Below are 6,463 nucleotides of genomic sequence, written 5' to 3' on the forward strand. Positions count from 1 at the left end.
TAAAGTCAAACGAGTTAAACGCGTTAGTAACGAATCGTTCGAATAGTAGTAGTCTCGCTCAGTGCGCATGCTCTGCGGTGATGACGTTTCGAACGAAACTCTAACGAAGTTCACGAAGGAAAGAGTTGGTTTACTTCGTTAAGAAAATGGCGCCCGACGATATCGATGTTTCTAAATCTACTCGAGTGTTTAAATTGTGAATTAAAAGATGAAATGATTGGAGTAACTGTCCACCCGAAGCAATCTAAGAAAAATATTTCGGATAAGGCTGTACTAGCAACATTTGTATCTTCGATTTTAGAAACAGCCATTTAGTTCTAAACGAATCGTTCGAAAAGTCTAACGAAATAAGAATAACGATGACGTCATTCTCGTTTAACTCGTTCGACTTTACGAACGTACCCTAAATGTTCTTTAAACATATGATAATATCAGTGCCGGCCCGAGGCAAGTTTTAAAATGGAGCGAGATCCTATTATGGCGCTGCCTTGGTTGCCCCTAATTTATACCATTTAATTTTCTTTACCACTGATGCGCCCCCTGGGATTTAGCTGCTGGAGCGGCTGCTCCGTTCGCCCTATGGTAGGACCGGCTCTGGATAATATGACAACGAGATTAAACAGAACCTCGTTAACACGGACGTCAAAAGTATGTGCTAGAAGATGTTTGATGTTAAGTCAAGAAACTTTAAATGTAATAGTACTTTTAATTGTAAATATATTTTAAACTATAATTGTATTTTAACAGTAAAACAATTTTAACTGTAAATAAGTGATTTTAAACGAAATGTATACGTGTCAACACTACCTATAAGAAATGCCGGAAGTCATGGTATGTTGTAACTTATCATTTTGTAATATGAGAAATTCATGATATGTTTTATTATGTAGCCCTCGTTTGGGGCTTATGCTTGAAACGCTTATCGGCCTATAGGATATTACAAATAAAGATGATGTACAAATGTCTAAAAGTAAACAAAGCCTGAGGCAAGTCAAGTGATTGAACCTACTTCAACTTAGTCGATGCGAAAAACATCGTGTGTATCAGTCACAATTCTTTAAATAATCATATTGTCTCACAAAATTATCCTTACGATATATTATTGTTTATACATAAAACTAAAGTTAATTCGACTTACTTCTCCATTTCTTTGACGCTTTTTTAAAGAAGAAAGTGCAACATTCCTCTCTTATTCTTGCTTTGTTTACTCAATAGTATTCAGAAGTGTCTACAATTACTCAAAAAACTCTTATTTATATTTAAATTAAATATTTTCGATTTTTTAAAAATTTTTTACAGGGTTTTTATATGAAGACTAGCAGATAAGCCCAGCGTTGTTGGGCAAAAAGTAAAGATAGGAAGATTAAGATTATTACATTAAAGCCAATCTTTCCCGTTATCACATAATGAGATAATTAGGTTTCCCTATTTCCAGACTAATTAGATAATTTTTAGTTGGGTCGGTCTAAAATTATGTTCGATTTATCGCAAAAAACCGCATCTGCGCCAAGTAACATGCAAGATTTACATCTTGCACGTTACTTTCTCTTAACACATCCATTCTTAACAATTCCATTGTTACTTAACACTTCCATTGTTGAAGCCTTAATCCTATCACTTTCCCCGCGGGGAAATTTCAAAAAATCCCTTGTTAGTGTGCGTTCTCGTGACGTACAGTACAATACTCTAAAGCCGGATGAACACGTGCCGCGCGGCAAGGAAAAGCGGCAGGATGACGTCACTTTTTCTCCCCGCAGAAGTCTATTTTGTGCCGCTTTTCTCGTGCTGCAAAAGTTGTTTGAATTTTATCTTTTGCTGCAACTGCCTCCAAGACACGCCAAGACATTTCTATCAGCCAATAACAGTTCGTCTGGTAATCACGTGAGACAATACAATAGCGTGGTGTTTTAATGAAGGAAAGTTCGACGCAGTTAACCGAGATAACTAACATCAGAATAAAGAGGAAAGGATAATAAATTTAACACAAATTCTACACAAATAATCATATGTAATTTAATTCAAAGAACAAAACAACCGAATTTTATTCGAAATAGTATTCTTTAACCAGAAATAACCGTATTTTGTACACCAGTTCTTATCAATCCAAGAAAATATCTCTAATCCAAAATTTTCGTTCGAATCTTCGACAAAATCTTCTAGCTAAATAAAGCAAGTTGTACAAAACAAAATTTGTAAACACGTGAATGGCGACTATATCGGTATCGTTCGCCATCTTGAATAATGAACGCATGCGCCGAAATGTAAGCGGATCACCGCAGACGGCGAAGATACGTTTGCGACACCGCTTTTCTTTGCCGCGCCGCATGTGTGCATCCGGCTTTAAAACTCTGTACCAAATTCCAAGTTTCAACTCCTAACCGTGCTGAAATGCTCACGAAGAAATGCTCGTATACACGCGCGCAATCTATCGTAGGATAAATGTACTATGCCAGAAACTACGCGAGAGTGTATTAAACAACTCTTCAAAGTTTCATGGCAATCGGATAAATGGCGTAGTAATGCATGAATGACAGACAGACATACATTCATTTTTATATATTATATGAAGATAATCCTCCATACAGAGTAATTTTAAAATATATTTGATATGTGCTGTATAGCCTATTGTCTAAAGAGGTCCTATGTATAGAATTTTATAAAGGGGAAAAATCTTATAAAAATGTTAAAAAATAATTTGGTTAACTTAAATATAATACTGTTATAAAGTAATATTTACTGTAAAAACTTTAATGTCAGTCATATATAATTAGTGAGTGATTGAAGTAAAATAGCGTGCGAAATAACAGAATAGTACATCGTATAATAATAGTTCTCTAATTAAAGTTATTGTGGTGTGACAGAGATGTTTTTTTCTTTTATTTATTTTTTTTATAATATATAAAATTCAGTTTCCTTTTACATCAGTTTATTATTGTCGTCAGACGAAATGATGAGAGGTAAAACATGTGACATTAAAAAATATACACTTATATTTCGAATTACGCTACCCCGACTTACGCGAACCCCGGAGTCACGCGATTTTCAAATCTCGTCGATTCGTCTTTTGTTCGAGCGACACGCAACTCTCGATTACTCACTCCCCTCGCACTATTGTTTAGCTTACATGTTCGGACGTGTCTCGCGGAATCGACGCATAGCTACAATTTATTTTGTGTTACTTATTTATGTGTTTGTTATATCTACGGAGACTCGAGAGCAATGTTCCCTCTAAGCTGCGTGGCTGCGCGGCCACGCACTGCTCAAATTGTTGCCGCGCAGGAGAGCATGTCTGAAACATGATTATTTCTACTTATATTTTAATTAAATGCATTAAATCGTTGACAAGAGATAATATTTTGTATAAAAGTAATGTTTTAAAATGAATTTTAATCTCTACTTTATAATTAATTATTTTAATTTTAATAAAAAAAATAAAATTATATATATATAGTCTATATATATGCTCAGAAAAATTTTTTGCTCAGAGAAGTATATGTTTCGCTCATTGACAAAAAAAATTAGAGAAAACATTGCTCGAGAGACTCTACTATGCCATACAAACGAAGTAGAACTGATTCTTCCGCATCAAACAAAAAAAGAAAAACTTTATCTTTGGAATGTAAAGTTAACATTATTAAAGACTTCGATACAAAAATGCTTATACAAAGATAATTGCTTGTAGGTTATAATTTTGTTTATAAAATGTATGTAAGATTTGTATTTTTAGATGCTTTTAAATAAATTTCTAACTATAATTTTAAACAATAATTACAGTATCGAATTATACATAGTTTTATCTGTGTAAAATTAACTGTTACTTCTACATATATGCGTAAATAGAAATATGTTGTAACAAGCTTATACAACAATTTTCCGAAGTAATTCTAACTTAAATTTATTACATTCAAGCTGATATATTTGATTACAATGTACATGTATACTGTACAATAGTGTATTAAAGATATAAACATTCAACATGGCTTCTGTTAGTGGCATAAATATTCTTATATTTATCTGACATTAAGAATTTTCAAGTAAATATTATTTTAAAACAGTATTATATTTAAATTAAAATTGATGATAAAGATACTTTCATATCGTTTCTTATTCAAATTAATATTTTAGAAGCAGTAATCTCATCTTTGGTTAGCCATTCACTGCCTAATTTTCTGTAACCATTTAAAGTTTAATTAAATTATTAACATTTTTATAATATTTTTCCCCTTTATAAAATTCTATACATAGGATCTCTTTAGACAATAAATTATATAGAGTATATATAAAATATATTTCAAAATTATTTTGTATGGAGCATTATCTTCATATAAAAACCTTGTAAAAAGTTTTAAAAAATCGAAAATATTGAATTTAAATATAAATAAAAGTTATTTGAGTAATTGTAGACACTTCTAAATAGTATTCAGTAAACAAAGCAAGAATAAGAGAGGAATGTTGCACTTTCTTCTGTAAAAAAAGCATCAAAGAAATGGAGAAGTAAGTCGAATTAACTTTAGTTGTATGTGTAAACAATAATATATCCTAAGAATAATTTTGTGAAACAATATTGTTATTTAAACAAACGTGACTGATACACACGATGTTTTCCGCATCGACTAAGTTGAAGACAATTCAATCACGCACTTGTCTCAGGCTTTGTTTAGTTTTAAACACGTCAATACTTTACATTCTTTTCCTAGTTACCTCTGATCTTTCTAGAAGGTCATCACACAGGAAAACGGTACTATTCAAACTGTGGCCCGCGAACTGGGGTTGGTTCTTCAAGAAGCCTTCGAAAATTAGAAAAATGTTTTGTTTTTCAATTTTTATAATAACTAATCTGAAAAATAATTCACTGATTAATTAAACACGAGGCATTAGCTCGTGACAGCCCGAATTATACCCAATACGAGAGACCTGACTTTTGACGGGATCGATCAGAAGGCTTGAGGGATGAAAAGCTCCCGTAATAAATGGAGGGTGAAGACAGCTAATATTTTACATTGCGACCATTTGGCTGATATAATTTGATATACTGTACTGCTTTAAATTAATGTAAAAATATCAGTAATTACACTGCACAACAGTATGAAACATAAATTTCAATTGAAATGTTTATAATTTTAATTAACATATGACGTATTTGGGTACAGAATCTGTAATATAAGATAAGCAATGTGTCATTCTTTAACGCATCTTCACCAGTGACGTCGGTACTAACTAATACCTTTAAATAGAGGAAGCGCTACCATTTCTGGTCAAAATAACAATAGAAGAGAGAGGAAAAAACTAAAGATCGAAAAATCGCCGATATGATGAGTGAAGAAAATGATACCGCATTCCTTACAGCACATGTAAGTTAATCTGCGTACGAGTGGCAGAAGAAACAAAGATAATTGTCCTGACATATGCTTTTGTTCAAAGCCTATGTTCTGTACACAGTTAACGATGAACTTAAAATATACAGTAATTTAGTTAACCATCGTTAAAATGGACATTAATAACACCGATGGTCTCGTTTCAATAACTCGTAAATTCCAGAAACCTACTTTTTGGAAGAAACAAAAATCTAGCAACGAGTTGCATAACTTTCCCAGCAAAAAATTGAAATTTATTGTGCGCCATCTGTTACCAGATTTTATTTTAATCGATCGATAGCCATTCTTTCCCTCTCTTAAAAAACGAACACAAATAATTTTATTTTATTTATACTTCAAATTTTATTTTAGAACAAAAGTAGAACAAAATATAACCATAGCTAGACATTTATCACGAAATTAATAATAACAATATAATTTTGATGATATGAAACCGTGCTTTGCTATTTGTTTATGCTTCTGACACAATATAGTGCTATAGATTAAGACACTTGGCGGATTTTCTCATCTTTATTTAGTTGATACGTGTGGAAAAAATTACACGTTTCGGGCTCATAAGCCCCTCTTCAGTCAACTAAAACATTTAAAAAGGATATAACATACACATAAAAAAAGGGGATACACAAGTTTTGTAAAATTCTTAAAAAATAAAACATACCTATCCATACAAGTCTTATAAATTAAAGTAGCAGTTTACTTTCGATATTTTTTCAGCAACATCAGCTTATTCACAGTATTTTTTCTTGTAGCCTACTATAATATTAGGAGAGTATACAACATATCTATACAAAACTATACATAAGTTTTATAGTATCTATAAAACTATATTCAATTAAGGCATACCTTGAGTACGGCTGTTATTAAGGTTGTACTGTACAAAATTGATTATACCTTTTACTTATAAAACAGTCTTACAAAATCCTTGATCTAAAATATACCTTAGACAACAATTATCAAATTGGTATACAATTGATTATGCTTTTTACTCATAAATCTGTTTTACTAAATCCTTATTTCCTTTGATAAGCATTGACAATATAATACGAATTTACATAACTTCTACAATATAAATTTACATATCTGACATC

At 31.7% G+C, this 6,463-nt stretch overlaps 1 long non-coding RNA gene across 1 annotated transcript; it reads right to left on the reverse strand.

The window, feature by feature from the left end:
* Nucleotides 1–5,934: 5,934 nt before the first annotated feature.
* On the reverse strand, nt 5,935–6,452 carry LOC111620589. The gene is made up of 3 exons (XR_002755935.1): nt 6,219–6,452; nt 6,034–6,128; nt 5,935–5,949 (listed from the first exon to the last, which is right to left on the reverse strand). It is a non-coding gene; the product is annotated as an uncharacterized LOC111620589 (long non-coding RNA).
* Nucleotides 6,453–6,463: the final 11 nt, after the last annotated feature.

Source organism: Centruroides sculpturatus, unplaced genomic scaffold, assembly GCF_000671375.1.
Source record: "Centruroides sculpturatus isolate CEXI.00-Female unplaced genomic scaffold, Cexi_2.0 scaffold137, whole genome shotgun sequence".
NCBI lineage: Eukaryota > Metazoa > Arthropoda > Arachnida > Scorpiones > Buthidae > Centruroides > Centruroides sculpturatus.